General features: G+C 40.1%; 1 long non-coding RNA gene across 1 annotated transcript in view; it reads right to left on the reverse strand.

Annotated features, from left to right (window-relative positions):
- The window catches only part of LOC139755948 (uncharacterized), a 414,911-nt gene that overhangs the window by 247,532 nt on the left and 151,269 nt on the right, over window positions 1-16,110 (reverse strand). The window lies entirely within an intron of this gene.

Raw genomic sequence — 16,110 nt, forward strand, 5'->3', positions numbered from 1 at the left:
CCATGAATTCAGCTGTTTCAATTCTTTATTTACCGTTACATGATTTTAATCCTATCTCTGTTTGGAGTGACACGAACGGCTTGTCCAGAAGCTGACACAATGCCTATTACTAGTACGCTCTGGCCTCCGTCACAAACACACCGGCTAGTGTCGTTAGCAAACATAAACAGTTTGTGTGTGAGTGTGTGTGAGTGTGTGTGTGTGTGTGTGTGTGTGTGTGTGTGTGTGTGTTTATCATATCGTGTTACATGTGGTATTCGAACGTTCATAATATTCCTTCGTCTCCTGCGAACGTTTTTAATGTAACGCAAACAAGAGCAACAAGACCAATGGCCATCATCTACGTGACCTCCCTACAGTGAACGTTGTTATGGTGATGCTGTTAAGGCACGACGCACAACGTAGGCCTTACATAAGCTACTTCCTCATGTTCCTGGCTAGTGTGAAAACTTAATTCATCAAGTGTATGTTTCCTAATGGATAAATACAAGCAGTTACTTTGGTTTACCTAACCTAGATTTAGTATGGTAGTTTCAGTGTTATTTTCATGGTGATGATGTATGAAATTAGGATAAAACAAATGGAAATTAATAATGCATACATAGTAATACTGAAAACTGTTCCTTATACTTTAGTTTATGAAGAATGAATGACCTAATACAGTAAAAGATGAAAAGAATATTACAAATATCCTTATCTGGTAATGTTTCATGCCTTCAGAGTTCCCCACAATAAGTTTATTCAGTACTTTGATCACACCAAAACCTACGTTGCTTGGTTCAGTAATGATAACATGACTTTCAAGAACTTATATTTCAATAACATTCACAGCTGTTCCTATGGTTTTTTAGGAAGTCTATCGATCCCTAGCGATGTGTCGGCTTTTAAGTATTTTTCTGTGTGTCATTCCAACATCGCCAGCGTCATCTCGGTCTTTGTTATCAAATCCAAAGTTCAACTTTCTTACAAAATATCTATTCCTCTTCTATGGAATATAATTCCTCAAAACAGTTTTTGATATGATTAATCAGAGATTCTGATCTTTTTTCCAACTAATGTTTCTGATGCAGTTATAAAATTAATCATATTTCTAATGATTTTTCTTGTTTCACTGATGAAGTACATACTTGTTCTCTGTCCTTGACTGATGCTCTTACTTTGATCCACTGGCAAGTCTCTCTTTTCAAAATTCATTCCTTTTTTCTTCAAACGTTTTCACACACGGCAGTCATCTATGTCTTTATGAACTGATCTTTACAAAACTACTTCGTTATATACTCCGTCGAATTGATCTAACCTTCGTATCCATTCTATCATACTCCCTTTCAACGATCCGATGAAGCTGTATTTTTCCATTACAGAAGCTTATCATATTTTCATTTTAGATCAAATCCTCTAACACGTCTTACAAACAGTCTTACAAACTAGTCTTACAAATATTTTCCTACATCATCATTTTCATGCAGCAATTTACTCGATACTGAAAACGTCTACCGTACTTCTGATTATCTAAAAAACATTTTTTGTACAAAATAGGTGATCATATATATATATATATATATATATATATATATATATATATATATATATATATATATATATATATATTTTTTTTTTTTTTTTTTTTTTTATACTTTGTCGCTGTCTCCCGCGTTTGCGAGGTAGCGCAAGGAAACAGACGAAAGAAATGGCCCAACCCACCCCCATACACATGTACATACACACGTCCACACACGCAAATATACATACCTACACAGCTTTCCATGGTTTACCCCAGACGCTTCACATGCCTTGATTCAATCCACTGACAGCACGTCAACCCCTGTATCACTCTATTCCTTGCCCTCCTTTCACCCTCCTGCATGTTCAGGCCCCGATCACACAAAATCCATTTCACTCCATCCTTCCACCTCCAATTTGGTCTCCCACTTCTCCTCGTTCCCTCCACCTCCGACACATATATCCTTTTGGTCAATCTTTCCTCACTCATTCTCTCCATGTGCCCAAACCACTTCAAAACACCCTCTTCTGCTCTCTCAACCACGCTCTTTTTATTTCCACACATCTCTCTTACCCTTACGTTACTTACTCGATCAAACCACCTCACACCACATATTGTCCTCAAACATCTCATTTCCAGCACATCCATCCTCCTGCGCACAACTCTATCCATAGCCCACGCCTCGCAACCATACAACATTGTTGGAACTACTATTCCTTCAAACATACCCATTTTTGCTTTCCGGGATAATGTTCTCGACTTCCACACATTCTTCAAGGCTCCCAGTATTTTCGCCCCCTCCCCCACCCTATGATCCACTTCCGCTTCCATGGTTCCATCCGCTGCCAGATCCACTCCCAGATATCTAAAACACTTCACTTCCTCCAGTTTTTCTCCATTCAAACTCACCTCCCAATTGAATTGACCCTCAACCCTACTGTACCTAATAACCTTGCTCTTATTCACATTTACTCTTAACTTTCTTCTTTCACACACTTTACCAAACTCAGTCACCAGCTTCTGCAGTTTCTCACATGAATCAGCCACCAGCGCTGTATCATCAGCGAACAACAACTGACTCACTTCCCAAGCTCTCTCATCCCCAACAGACTTCATACTTGACCCTCTTTCCAAAACTCTTCCATTCACCTCCCTAACAACCCCATCCATAAACAAATTAAACAACCATGGAGACATCACACACCCCTGCCGCAAACCTACATTCACTGAGAACCAATCACTTTCCTCTCTTCCTACACGTACACATGCCTTACATCCTCGATAAAAACTTTTCACTGCTTCTAACAACTTTCCTCCCACACCATATATTCTTAATACCTTCCACAGAGCATCTCTATCAACTCTATCATATGCCTTCTCCAGATCCATAAATGCTACATACAAATCCATTTGCTTTTCTAAGTATTTCTCACATACATTCTTCAAAGCAAACACCTGATCCACACATCCTCTACCACTTCTGAAACCACACTGCTATTCCCCAATCTGATGCTCTGTATATGCCTTCACCCTCTCAATCAATACCCTCCCATATAATTTGCCAGGAATACTCAACAAACTTATACCTCTGTAATTTGAGCACTCACTCTTATCCCCTTTGCCTTTGTACAATGGCACTATGCACGCATTCCGCCAATCCTCAGGCACCTCACCATGAGTCATACACACATTAAATAACCTTACCAACCAGTCAACAATACAGTCACCCCCTTTTTTTAATAAATTCCACTGCAATACCATCCAAACCTGCTGCCTTGCCGGCTTTCATCTTCCGCAAAGCTTTTACTACCTCTTCTCTGTTTACCAACTCATTTTCCCTAACCCTCGCACTTTGCACACCACCTCGACCAAAACACCCTATATCTGCCACTCTATCATCAAACACATTTATATTTGGCTGTCTGTCACGTTAATCACATTAACGTGTTAATACGAAGTGTGTCTGGATATCAGCAACAGTCCTGTTGGTTGAAGATATATTCAACTTCACAAACTCGTGCAAACAAACCACATTCGAAATTCAAACCTGATATGAAGCTTTCTGTGGAATTTACGAAAATTGGTAGTTTGCATGATAATAGTCTCACTGACACGCGATGACCTCTACATTTTCTGATTTGTTTACGTTTTCTCTATTCTTCTTCAGACAATACAGTAAGCTATGACGAAGTAATACTTGTTGATGGATAGAGTACGTTCTTTTATGTTATAAATGTACCAGTTAACCATCGCAGAAGTGATCTTGCACAATGAATACTTTTCTGCTTTGATCAGATTATTTGATAAATTCTCCTAAATGATTTTGCTGATTAATCTCTAATTGCTAAGAGATAAAAATCTAAAAAGAACAACTGATTTCTAACCTTCATGTTTGCGGGTGTGTACCTACATGAACATGAACATGAACGTCAACACATTAATTCTTGGTCATTAAAACAAGTTACTTCATTTACGCAACCCACAACAAGGGTTGAACAGGTGATAAAAATTCTCTGTGACTATAAAATGTTAAAATATATATCTATTAATAACAGTCTCTTCGGCATTTTCTGGTTCAATTGCACTTTTTCTTCGTTTTATAAATTCCAGCCAGACATGTAAATGAGGGAAAATCTTCCCCATCAAACAGTTATATTAATTCACTTCATCCGAGTTACAGTCTCCCACTTGAAGCATACGTATGTACTTACAGTCGATAATGAAAGCATCCTCACGGATGAATTTCTAAATGATCAACACGATTCATGTTGTCTCAGTAGCGTTGGTAAGCAAGAACGCAAGACAAACTTCACAATGATTATGGCAGCCTCACTTTAGAGTTATTTCCATCAAAATATGACATAAATGTAACATTCATTATGGCAAATGAAGCGAAATACAGTTAGCAATCGATATATTACAATGTAATTAAAGCAGGGTTAACGATGTGAGGCCAGACCAATGTGTATTTCTCGAAATCCTTCGTCCCTGGTGTCATATTACTTCACACAATAAACGGTAAGATACTTTTTCTTACCGTGTGTACGTCTCTGTTCCAATGTATACATAAGGTTTATGGTATATGCCTTAATGTTTACTGAGACAGGAACAGCTTCTTGCAGCTCCATTTTTCAGTTCTCCTTCACGTAGGAATTCCTTTCGCTAGTTCTGTTATGTGCAAAATTTTTCCCATTCCTTCCACAGTCACCTGTTTCTGCAGCATCCTCGTTCCAACTCCACTGCAAAGGGAACAAGGATAGGGCACAAAACAGTCACCACTTGAATGAGGTTAACATCTTGGCATATCTATCCAGGATATGCAGTATTTCTAAAAACTTATCTATTTTTTTACAATATATCTGTATATAAAGATCAGAAGAATGTACTTCGTGATGAATGATATCTTCGTTTGAAAAATAATGTACACGGAATCCTTTCTCAAGGAAAGAACAGTTTCACTCAACTGTTATTTCAGGTGCTCACTATGTACACCCTGAGACCGCCATCACTGTCCAAGATGTTCATTACGTACATTCTGGGAATGCTATTGTTACCATCATTATACTAGACCCTTGTCATATCTATTGATATATGTCTCAACCGGAATATATCGCAGTTTCCCTTGGGTATCCCTCCAACATATCTTGAGATTCGAGAAAGCTTATCACTTTCTTTCCCAACGTTTTCTAATACTTAAGGATGATGGAACATTGGATGAACGTGGGGTTACAAGACCTGACCAATGATTATAACTGGCGCTCATATCGATCCAAAAACCCTAATGAATCGTCTGAGGGTCAAGTTTATGAAATTCAATTATTACAAGACAAATGTACGCAAGAATTTAGAATGTCACAGAACTTTTTTTTCTGAGAAAGAAAACTCACTAAATGAAGATCCTATAAATCCTGGACTTGGGCATTACATGTATGCAATCCAGAATACAATGATGATGAAATTGAAAAGATATATTCTATTGGTTATAAGTTAGAGTATCCTAAATCTTTCATTGGTAAATCTCTTCAGTGAGAAAAAAATAATTTTATTGGGTTAAACCCAAATCTGACCCTGTTATCAAGAATCTTTTAGTTCTCTCTTTCAGTGACAATTCTATATTACTTCCCAGGTCGCTGAAATCCTTTAATGTGAATGTAGCCTTCAGCAATGAAAATACTATAAAGAATATCTTAATCAAAAACTAACCAGAAAAGTCTTCGGGCAGTGTTTACACAATCCCTTGTAAAATCTGTAATATGTTTTATGTTAGTATAGGAACAGGACGAGAATCAAATGCTTATCGTGTTAAAAATCACGACCATTGTACTGACTGGAGTAATGCTACCTTACTTATCAACTGTAAGTCTTTTACCATTAGAGATACCATTGAATCTTCTATTATCAAATACACAAAGAATTATAACAGTAATTTGAGTGAAGGTTTATACAAAATGGATAGCTTCGTCGTAGGCAAAATTTTCAGTTCCCTTTCCTATCCATTCATGAAAAATGTCAAGACAGGCATGATGCCAGACACGAACACCAACAAAAAGAACACCACCATCTGGTAACGCTTGTTTACCAATGGCGTCTTAGCTACGTCTCGTCCTTGTATATCAACTGAATGTTCTACCTCTTCTATCTCATCCTTGTATCTCCCCTGACGGTGTGATTATTACACGAAAGTGCACTTGGGTGATTATCGTGTTTCATTTTCCTCGTAGTTTTCTGAATATACACGTGTATATTCATAAGCAGGAGAAGTGGGAGACCAAATTGAAGGTGTAAGGATGGAGTGAAAAAGATTTTGAGCGATCGGGGCCTGATCAGACAGGAGGGTGAAAGGCGTGCAAGGAAGAAAGTGAACTGGAACGATGTGGTATACCGGGGTCGACGTGCTGCCAATAGATTGAACCAGGGCATGTGAAGTGTCTGGGGTAAACCATGGAAAGTTTTGTGGGGCTTGGATGTGAAAGGGAGCATTACACATGAGAGCTAGAGACTGGGTGTGAACGAATGTGGCCTTTGTTGTCTTTTCCTAGCGCTACCTCGTGCTTGTACGGGGGGAGGGGGTGCCAATTTCATGTGTGGCGAGGCGGCGATAAGAGTGGATGAATGCAGCAAGTATGAATATGTACATGTGTATATATGTATATGTCTGTGTATGTATATGTAGGTATACGTTGAAATGTATAGGTATGTATACGTGCGTGTGTGGGCGTTTATGAATATACATGTGTATTGGGTGGGTTGGGCCATTCTTTCGTCTGTTTCCTTGCGCTACTTCGCTAACGCAGGAGACAGCGACTAAGTATGATAAATAAAATAAATGAATATATGTATGTATATATATATATATATATATATATATATATATAGATAGATAGATAGATAGATAGATATAGATAGATAGATAGATAGATAGACAGATAGATAGATAGATAGATAGATAGATAGATAGAGAGTTAGATAAATAGATATAGATAGATAGGTCTATTTACCATGAATCAAATATGATTTTCCTATTTTGATATTAAAAGTATTTCTTTTCCTTCTATTCTAAGGCTGGGATTATCAGATAATAGTTCACACGTTTCTCTATACAGCGACTCTCTGTTTACGAAACATGTTTTCGTGTACCTTGTGACAAACCTTCCATCACACCGAACAGAACTTGTCCATGAAATCACTGAGACGCTATAAAGTACAATGCACTGAAATAATGGACAATGAAATAACAGCCGTACTTCCTGAAAGTCATTAAATCAAAATCTATTATTCCGATTTATTTTATTCTTTTCTTGGATAAATCTGATAAGATAAACCTAAAAGACTGGTCATTCCTGTATTCCTCAAAATCAAATGTAATTCTTGAATCGGATGTTCAATCCGTCGATCGTCATTGCATCGTAGCGTTGTAGAGTGATGACTAGCAATCCAAAAGGGTGGTTCTCGCTCGCTTCCACGCGACTGATCCGTCTGTCCATTAACCCAATATCGTACAATGCCACTAACACGTCAGTCCATCAGGTGCATGTTGTGTGCTCTCACTAACACGTCAGTCCATCAGGTGCATGTTGTGTGCTCTCACTAACACGTCAGTCCTTCAGGTGCATGTTGTGTGCTCTCACTAACACGTCAGTCCATCAGGTGCATGTTGTGTGCTCTCACTAACACGTCAGTCCATCAGGTGCATGTTGTGTGCTCTCACTAATGCCTCAGTCCATCATGTGGATAATGTTTGCTCAGTAATACGTCACTCATTCAGGTAGATGCTGTGCACTCTTACCAATACGTCGGGTCATCAAGTGGACGCTGTGTACGCTCACATGAACATGGGGGAGCACAGTAAATTTGACGAGGATACCGGCACAAATCACTCACAAATACGTCAGCCAATCTGGTCCTCTTTACCAGTACATGCTTCATACACCGTCATAGGTCCCCTCCTCATGCAGAGATGCTTCATATACCTTATCTTTCTTTTTATAGAACCTTCTCTGTTATTTGTGCAAAAAGCAAAATTCTTTTTCACACACCTTCTTCCCTTCCCCCTCGCGAACAAAAGGTTCACGAATTCTTTTAAAACGATCAGTTAAATTTAGAAGGTGCGTAACCAGGGGAACGGAGGTGAAATGAATTAAGTAACGGAACAGAAAGCTCTCTCTGGATACCCAGAGACCATTCAACAACAACAATAACAACAAAAATGCTCCGAACACAGAGTACAGAAACAAATGAAAATAGCGACTATGGAGGGGGAATCAGGAGCAACTTCTTAAGCTGTTGAGCGGACTCAGAGCATGAAGACTGATGCAGTGGAACAGCCAGACGCACCAATACGAAAAGAAATCACGAGAATCACTGAGCGCTTCCGTGTATTACCACTTCTTCAGAGGACTAGTTACAGAGACTGTAAACAAACACAACAGATGTTATGTATACAGAAGCAAAGGAAGATGAAATGGGGTCAAGTAACCTTGTAATAAGAGAGAGCCGAAGTTGGCTGAAGGTCTACATGACCCAGCCTCTACATGACCTTGACCTGACATCCCCCGGATGACCCCACCAGAGAGAAAATGTACTTACACAATACAACATGAACTCATGAACAGTAGGTAAAACCTACAATTTTCTCTACAATAAATGTATGTAATTTGTACATATATTCAATACATTATCATCATGGAGTTTGATTCGGCATGATTCTATCATATTTCTTTCATCGCCATCCCAACACCTTGGCATTTATACGGTCAGCTGATTGATTCTTTTCACCATAACGTACAATCAAGACACCAGACAGGATGGTCGGTACGTATATTGTTTTATTCTAGTATTTACGTAATATTTGTTGCAATCTGAGACGGAGGAGAGTTCTCTTCTACCTCGTCTGAAGTTGTAAAACACTTCTACTTGGGAAGCTGATCACAAATCCTTTAAGATCTACACACTGCCTACCAACTCTGGGACCAATGCTCATTAGTTATCAGTATGTGATCATTATGTGAAGCTGTTTGTGTTGATGTCCATGTTCTTAAGACCACTCCGGGTAAAGGATCCCACTAGACTATGACAGATGTCAACCATATAAGATGAACTTTCAAGCAGTTATGTTACCCTAAGAAGTTTGTGGACAAGGTTTATTAGAAAGCCACGAAGACATCTAACATACATCAAGCAACATCAGTGAAGAAAACGATTACTGATCTAAATGTTTGGTGTTGCTCTATTGTACTGATTTTGCTAATATATAACAATTACTAAAAACACTGCTGTAAATGATGCTTTCCAATAAAACAACACTTTCAGTAATACCTTAATTACGCGTAGACTAAATCATCAGTACACTGGCAGTATTTACACCGTTCAATGTAAGGCATGTAAAGATGCATACACTGGCCAGACCGGTAAAAGTACATCATAGAGATGTTACTGGCACAGTCATCCAGCAAGCAGAGATGACCACTGGAACGCTACTGTTAAACGCAGTCTCACTGTATGTACCTGTCATCGGATCATGCTAACTGTAATGTTAGTAAATGTGTCTTCATTCTCAATATAATCCACTTTCATCGACACCCAGGTGAACATAAAATACATGTCATCATCAAGTAAATCATCATGAACGAACGAACAAGACAAGATAGCGTACGGAGATTAGTTGAACACGCATCTCGCTACCCAGGTCAACCACCGCTGCATAACCCCACTTCACCACAAGACACCTCCCACTCTCCCTTTAACGGCCACAGACGTGGTTTCTACTCCGTCATGGCAATAAGTGGGCGTACAGGTCGGTGTGCTTGTGTTGGTAGTTAAAACTTTGTGAGGTGTTTACACCTGATGAGGAGAATTTCCTGCGTGAAACATATGGTGTATTAGGAAGTTTCAGAAAACTGAACTGCTGAATTGTGTTTATCCCTTAATATAATCAAGAACGACTCGGATCATCATATTATCAATGAATATCTTATGTATATATTTCTTTCAAACTATTCGCCATTTCCCGCGTTAGCGAGGTAGCGTTAAGAACAGAGGACTGGGCCTTTGAGGGAATATCCTCACCTGGCCCCCTTCTCTGTTCCTTCTAAAAAAAAAAAAAGGAAAAGAAAAAAAAGACGGTGGGGAGGATTTCCAGCCAACCGCTCCCTCCCCTTTTAGTCGCCTTCTACGACACGCAGGGAATACGTGGGAAGTATTCTTTCTCCCCTATCCACAGGGATAGGGAGGTCCGGAGCTAACGTGGATTGATGATTTCCCACGACAAGTCTTCGTCATATATATATATATATATATATATATATATATATATATATATATATATATATATATATATATATATATATATATATATATATATATATATAAATATATATATATATATATATATGTATATATATATATATATATATATATATATATATATATATATATATATATATACATTTTTTTTTTTTTTATACTTTGTCGCTGTCTCCCGCGTTCGCGAGGTAGCGCAAGGAAACAGACGAAAGAAATGGCCCAACCCACCCCCATACACATGTATATACATACGTCCACACACGCAAATATACACACCTACACAGCCCTCCATGGTTCACCCCAGACGCCTCACACGCCCTGATTCAATCCACTGACAGCACGTCAACCCCGGTATACCACATCGCTCCAATTCACTCTATTCCTTGCCCTCCTTTCACCCTCCTGCATGTTCAGGCCCCGATCACACAAAATCTTTTTCACTCCATCTTTCCACCTCCAATTTGGTCTCCCTCTTCTCCTTGCTCCCTCCACCTCCGACACATATATCCTCTTGGTCAATCTTTCCTCACTCATTCTCTCCATGTGCCCAAACCACTTCAAAACACCCTCTTCTGCTCTCTCAACCACGCTCTTTTTATTTCCACACATCTCTCTTACCCTTACGTTACTCACTCGATCAAACCACCTCACACCACACATTGTCCTCAAACATCTCATTTCCAGCACATCCATCCTCCTGCGCACAACTCTATCCATAGCCCACGCCTCGCAACCATACAACATTGTTGGAACCACTATTCCTTCAAACATACCCATTTTTGCTTTCCGAGATAATGTTCTCGACTTCCACACATTCTTCAAGGCCCCCAGAATTTTCGCCCCCTCCCCCACCCTATGATCCACTTCCGCTTCCATGGTTCCATCCACTGCCAGATCCACTCCCAGATATCTAAAACACTTCACTTCCTCCAGTTTTTCTCCATTCAAACTCACCTCCCAATTGACTTGACCCTCAACCCTACTGTACCTAATAACCTTGCTCTTATTCACATTTACTCTTAACTTTCTTCTTCCACACACTTTACCAAACCAGTCACCAGCTTCTGCAGTTTCTCACATGAATCAGCCACCAGCGCTGTATCATCAGCGAACAACAACTGACTCACTTCCCAAGCTCTCTCATCCCCAACAGACTTCATACTTGCCCCTCTTTCCAAAACTCTTGCATTTACCTCCCTAACAACCCCATCCATAAACAAATTAAACAACCATGGAGACATCACACACCCCTGCCGCAAACCTACATTCACTGAGAACCAATCACTTTCCTCTCTTCCTACACGTACACATGCCTTACATCCTCCATAAAAACTTTTCACTGCTTCTAACAACTTTCCTCCCACACCATATATTCTTAATACCTTCCACAGAGCATCTCTATCAACTCTATCATATGCCTTCTCCAGATCCATAAATGCTACATACAAATCCATTTGCTTTTCTAAGTATTTCTCACATACATTCTTCAAAGCAAACACCTGATCCACACATCCTCTACCACTTCTGAAACCACACTGCTCTTCCCCAATCTGATGCTCTGTACATGCCTTCACCCTCTCAATAAATACCCTCCCATATAATTTACCAGGAATACTCAACAAACTTATACCTCTGTAATTTGAGCACTCACTCTTATCCCCTTTGCCTTTGTACAATGGCACTATGCACGCATTCCGCCAATCCTCAGGCACCTCACCATGAGTCATACATTCATTAAATAACCTTACCAACCAGTCAACAATACAATCACCCCCTTTTTTAATAAATTCCACTGCAATACCATCCAAACCTGCTGCCTTGCCGGCTATCATCTTCCGCAAAGCTTTCACTACCTGAGGATAGGGGAGAAAGAATACTTCCCACGTATTCCCTGCGTGTCGTATAAAGCGACTAATAGGGAAGAGAGCGAGGTGCTCGAAATCCTTCCCTCTCATTTTTAATTTTCCCAAAGGAACAGAGAAGGGGGTCAAGTGAGGATATTCTCTCGAAGGCTCAGTCCTCTGTTCTTAACGCTACCTCGCTAACGCGGGAAATGGTGAATAGTATATAAAATATATATATATATATATATATATATATATATATATATATATATATATATATATATATATATATATATATATATCCCTGGGGATAGGGGATTTAAGAATACTTCCCACGTATTCCCTGCGTGTCGTAGAAGGCGACTAAAAGGGGAGGGAGCGGGGGGCTGGAAATCCTCCCCTCTCGTTTTTTTTTTAATTTTCCAAAAGAAGGAACAGAGGGGGCCAGGTAAGGATATTCCGAAAAAGGCCCAGTCCTCTGTTCTTAACGCTACCTCGCTAATGCGGGAAATGGCGAATAGTTTGAAAAAAAAAAAAAAAAAATATATATATATATATATATATATATATATATATATATATATATATATATATATATATACATATATATATATATATATATATATATAGTAAAATGTTTTAGATATCTGGGAGTGGATCTGGCAGCGGATGGAACCATGGAAGCTGAAGTGAATCATAGGGTGGGGGAGGGGGCGAAAATCCTGGGAGCCTTGAAGAATGTTTGGAAGTCGAGAACATTATCTCCGAAAGCAAAAAAGGCTATGTTTGAAGGAATAGTAGTTCCAACAATGTTGTATGGTTGCGAGGCGTGGGCTATGGATAGAGTTGTGCGCAGGAGGGTGGAGGTGCTGGAAATGAGATGTTTGAGTACAATATGTGGTGTGAGGTGGTTTGATCGAGTAAGTAATGTAAGGGTAAGAGAGATGTGTGGAAATAAGAAGAGCGTGGTTGAGAGAGCAGAAGAGGGTGTTTTGAAATGGTTTGGTCACATGGAGAGAATGAGTGAGGAAAGATTGACCAAGAGGATATATGTGTCGGAGGTGGAGGGAACGAAGAGAAGTGGGAGACCAAATTGGAGGTGGAAAGATGGAGTGAAAAAGATTTTGAGTGATCGGGGCCTGAAAATGCAGGAGGGTGAAAGGCGGGCAAGGAATAGAGTGAACTGGATCGATGTGGTATCCCTGGGGATAGGGGAGAAAGAATACTTCCCACGTATTCCCTGCGTGTCGTAGAAGGCGACTAAAAGGGAAGGGAGCGGGGGGCTGGAAATCCTCCCCTCTCGTTCTTTTTTTTTAATTTTCCAAAAGAAGGAACAGAGAAGGGGGCCAGGTGAGGATATTCCCTCAAAAGCCCAGTCCTCTGTTCTTAACGCTACCTCGCTATCGCGGGAAATGGCGAATGGAATGAAAGAAAGATATATATATATATATATATATATATATATATATATATATATATATATATATATATATATATATATATATATATATTGTTGACTGGTTGGTAAGGTTATTTAATGTATGTATGACTCATGGTGAGGTGCCTGAGGATTGGCGAAATGCGTGCATAGTGCCATTGCACAAAGGCAAAGGGGATAAGAGTGAGTGCTCAAATTACAGAGGTATAAGTTTGTTGAGTATTCCTGGTAAATTATATGGGTGGGTATTGATTGAGAGGGTGAAGGCATGTACAGAGCATCAGATTGGGGAAGAGCAGTGTGGTTTCAGAAGTGGTAGAGGATGTGTGGATCAGGTGTTTGCTTTGAAGAATGTATGTGAGAAATACTTAGAAAAGCAAATGGATTTGTATGTAGCATTTATGGATCTGGAGAAGGCATATGATAGAGTTGATAGAGATGCTCTGTGGAAGGTATTAAGAATATATGGTGTGGGAGGCAAGTTGTCAGAAGCAGTGAAAAGTTTTTATCGAGGATGTAAGGCATGTGTACGTGTAGGAAGAGAGGAAAGTGATTGGTTCTCAGTGAATGTAGGTTTGCGGCAGGGGTGTGTGATGTCTCCATGGTTGTTTAATTTGTTTATGGATGGGGTTGTTAGGGAGGTAAATGCAAGAGTTTTGGAAAGAGGGGCAAGTATGAAGTCTGTTGGGGATGAGAGAGCTTGGGAAGTGAGTCAGTTGTTGTTCGCTGATGATACAGCGCTGGTGGCTGATTCATGTGAGAAACTGCAGAAGCTGGTGACTGAGTTTGGTAAAGTGTGTGGAAGAAGAAAGTTAAGAGTAAATGTGAATAAGAGCAAGGTTATTAGGTACAGTAGGGTTGAGGGTCAAGTCAATTGGGAGGTGAGTTTGAATGGAGAAAAACTGGAGGAAGTGAAGTGTTTTAGATATCTGGGAGTGGATCTGGCAGCGGATGGAACCATGGAAGCGGAAGTGGATCATAGGGTGGGGGAGGGGGCGAAAATTCTGGGGGCCTTGAAGAATGTGTGGAAGTCGAGAACATTATCTCGGAAAGCAAAAATGGGTATGTTTGAAGGAATAGTGGTTCCAACAACGTTGTATGGTTGCGAGGCGTGGGCTATGGATAGAGTTGTGCGCAGGAGGATGGATGTGCTGGAAATGAGATGTTTGAGGACAATGTGTGGTGTGAGGTGGTTTGATCGAGTGAATAACGTAAGGGTAAGAGAGATGTGTGGAAATAAAAAGAGCGTGGTTGAGAGAGCAGAAGAGGGTGTTTTGAAGTGGTTTGGGCACATGGAGAGAATGAGTGAGGAAAGATTGACCAAAAGGATATATGTGTCGGAGGTGGAGGGAACGAGGAGAAGAGGGAGACCAAATTGGAGGTGGAAAGATGGAGTGAAAAAGATTTTGTGTGATCGGGGCCTGAACATGCAGGAGGGTGAAAGGAGGGCAAGAAAATAGAGTGAATTGGAGTGATGTGGTATACCGGGGTTGACGTGCTGTCAGTGGATTGAATCAAGGCATGTGAAGCGTCTGGGGTAAACCATGGAAAGCTGTGTAGGTATGTATATTTGCGTGTGTGGACGTATGTATATACATGTGTATGGGGGGGGGGTTGGGCCATTTCTTTCGTCTGTTTCCTTGCGCTACCTCGCAAACGCGGGAGACAGCGACAAAGTATAATAATAATAATAATAATAATATATATATATATATATATATATATATATATATATATATATATATATATATATATATATATATTAGGTTATTAGGTACAGTAGGGTTCAGGGTCAAGTCAATTGGGAGGTGAGTTTGAATGGAGAAAAACTGGAGGAAGTGAAGTGTTTTAGATATCTGGGAGTGGATCTGGCAGCGGATGGAACCATGGAAGCGGAAGTGAATCATAGGGTGGGGGAGGGGGCGAAAATCCTGGGAGCCTTGAAGAATGTGTGGAAGTCGAGAACATTATCTCGGAAAGCAAAAATGGGTATGTTTGAAGGAATAGTGGTTCCAACAATGTTGTATGGTTGCGAGGCGTGGGCTATGGATAGAGTTGTGCGCAGGAGGATGGATGTGCTGGAAATGAGATGTTTGAGGACAATGTGTGGTGTGAGGTGGTTTGATCGAGTAAGTAACGTAAGGGTAAGAGAGATGTGTGGAAATAAAAAGAGCGTGGTTGAGAGAGCAGAAGAGGGTGTTTTGAAATGGTTTGGGCACATGGAGAGAATGAGTGAGGAAAGATTGACCAAGAGGATATATGTGTCGGAGGTGGAGGGAACGAGGAGAAGTGGGAGACCAAATTGGAGGTGGAAAGATGGAGTGAAAAAGATTTTGTGTGATCGGGGCCTGAACATGCAGGAGGGTGAAAGGAGGGCAAGGAATAGAGTGAATTGGATCGATGTGGTATACCGGGGTTGACGTGCTGTCAGTGGATTGAATCAGGGCATGTGAAGCGTCTGGGGTAAACCATGGAAAGCTGTGTAGGTATGTGTATTTGCGTGTGTGGACGTATGTATATACATG

This window comes from Panulirus ornatus, chromosome 20 (assembly GCF_036320965.1).
Source record: "Panulirus ornatus isolate Po-2019 chromosome 20, ASM3632096v1, whole genome shotgun sequence".
Taxonomy (NCBI): Eukaryota; Metazoa; Arthropoda; class Malacostraca; order Decapoda; family Palinuridae; genus Panulirus; species Panulirus ornatus.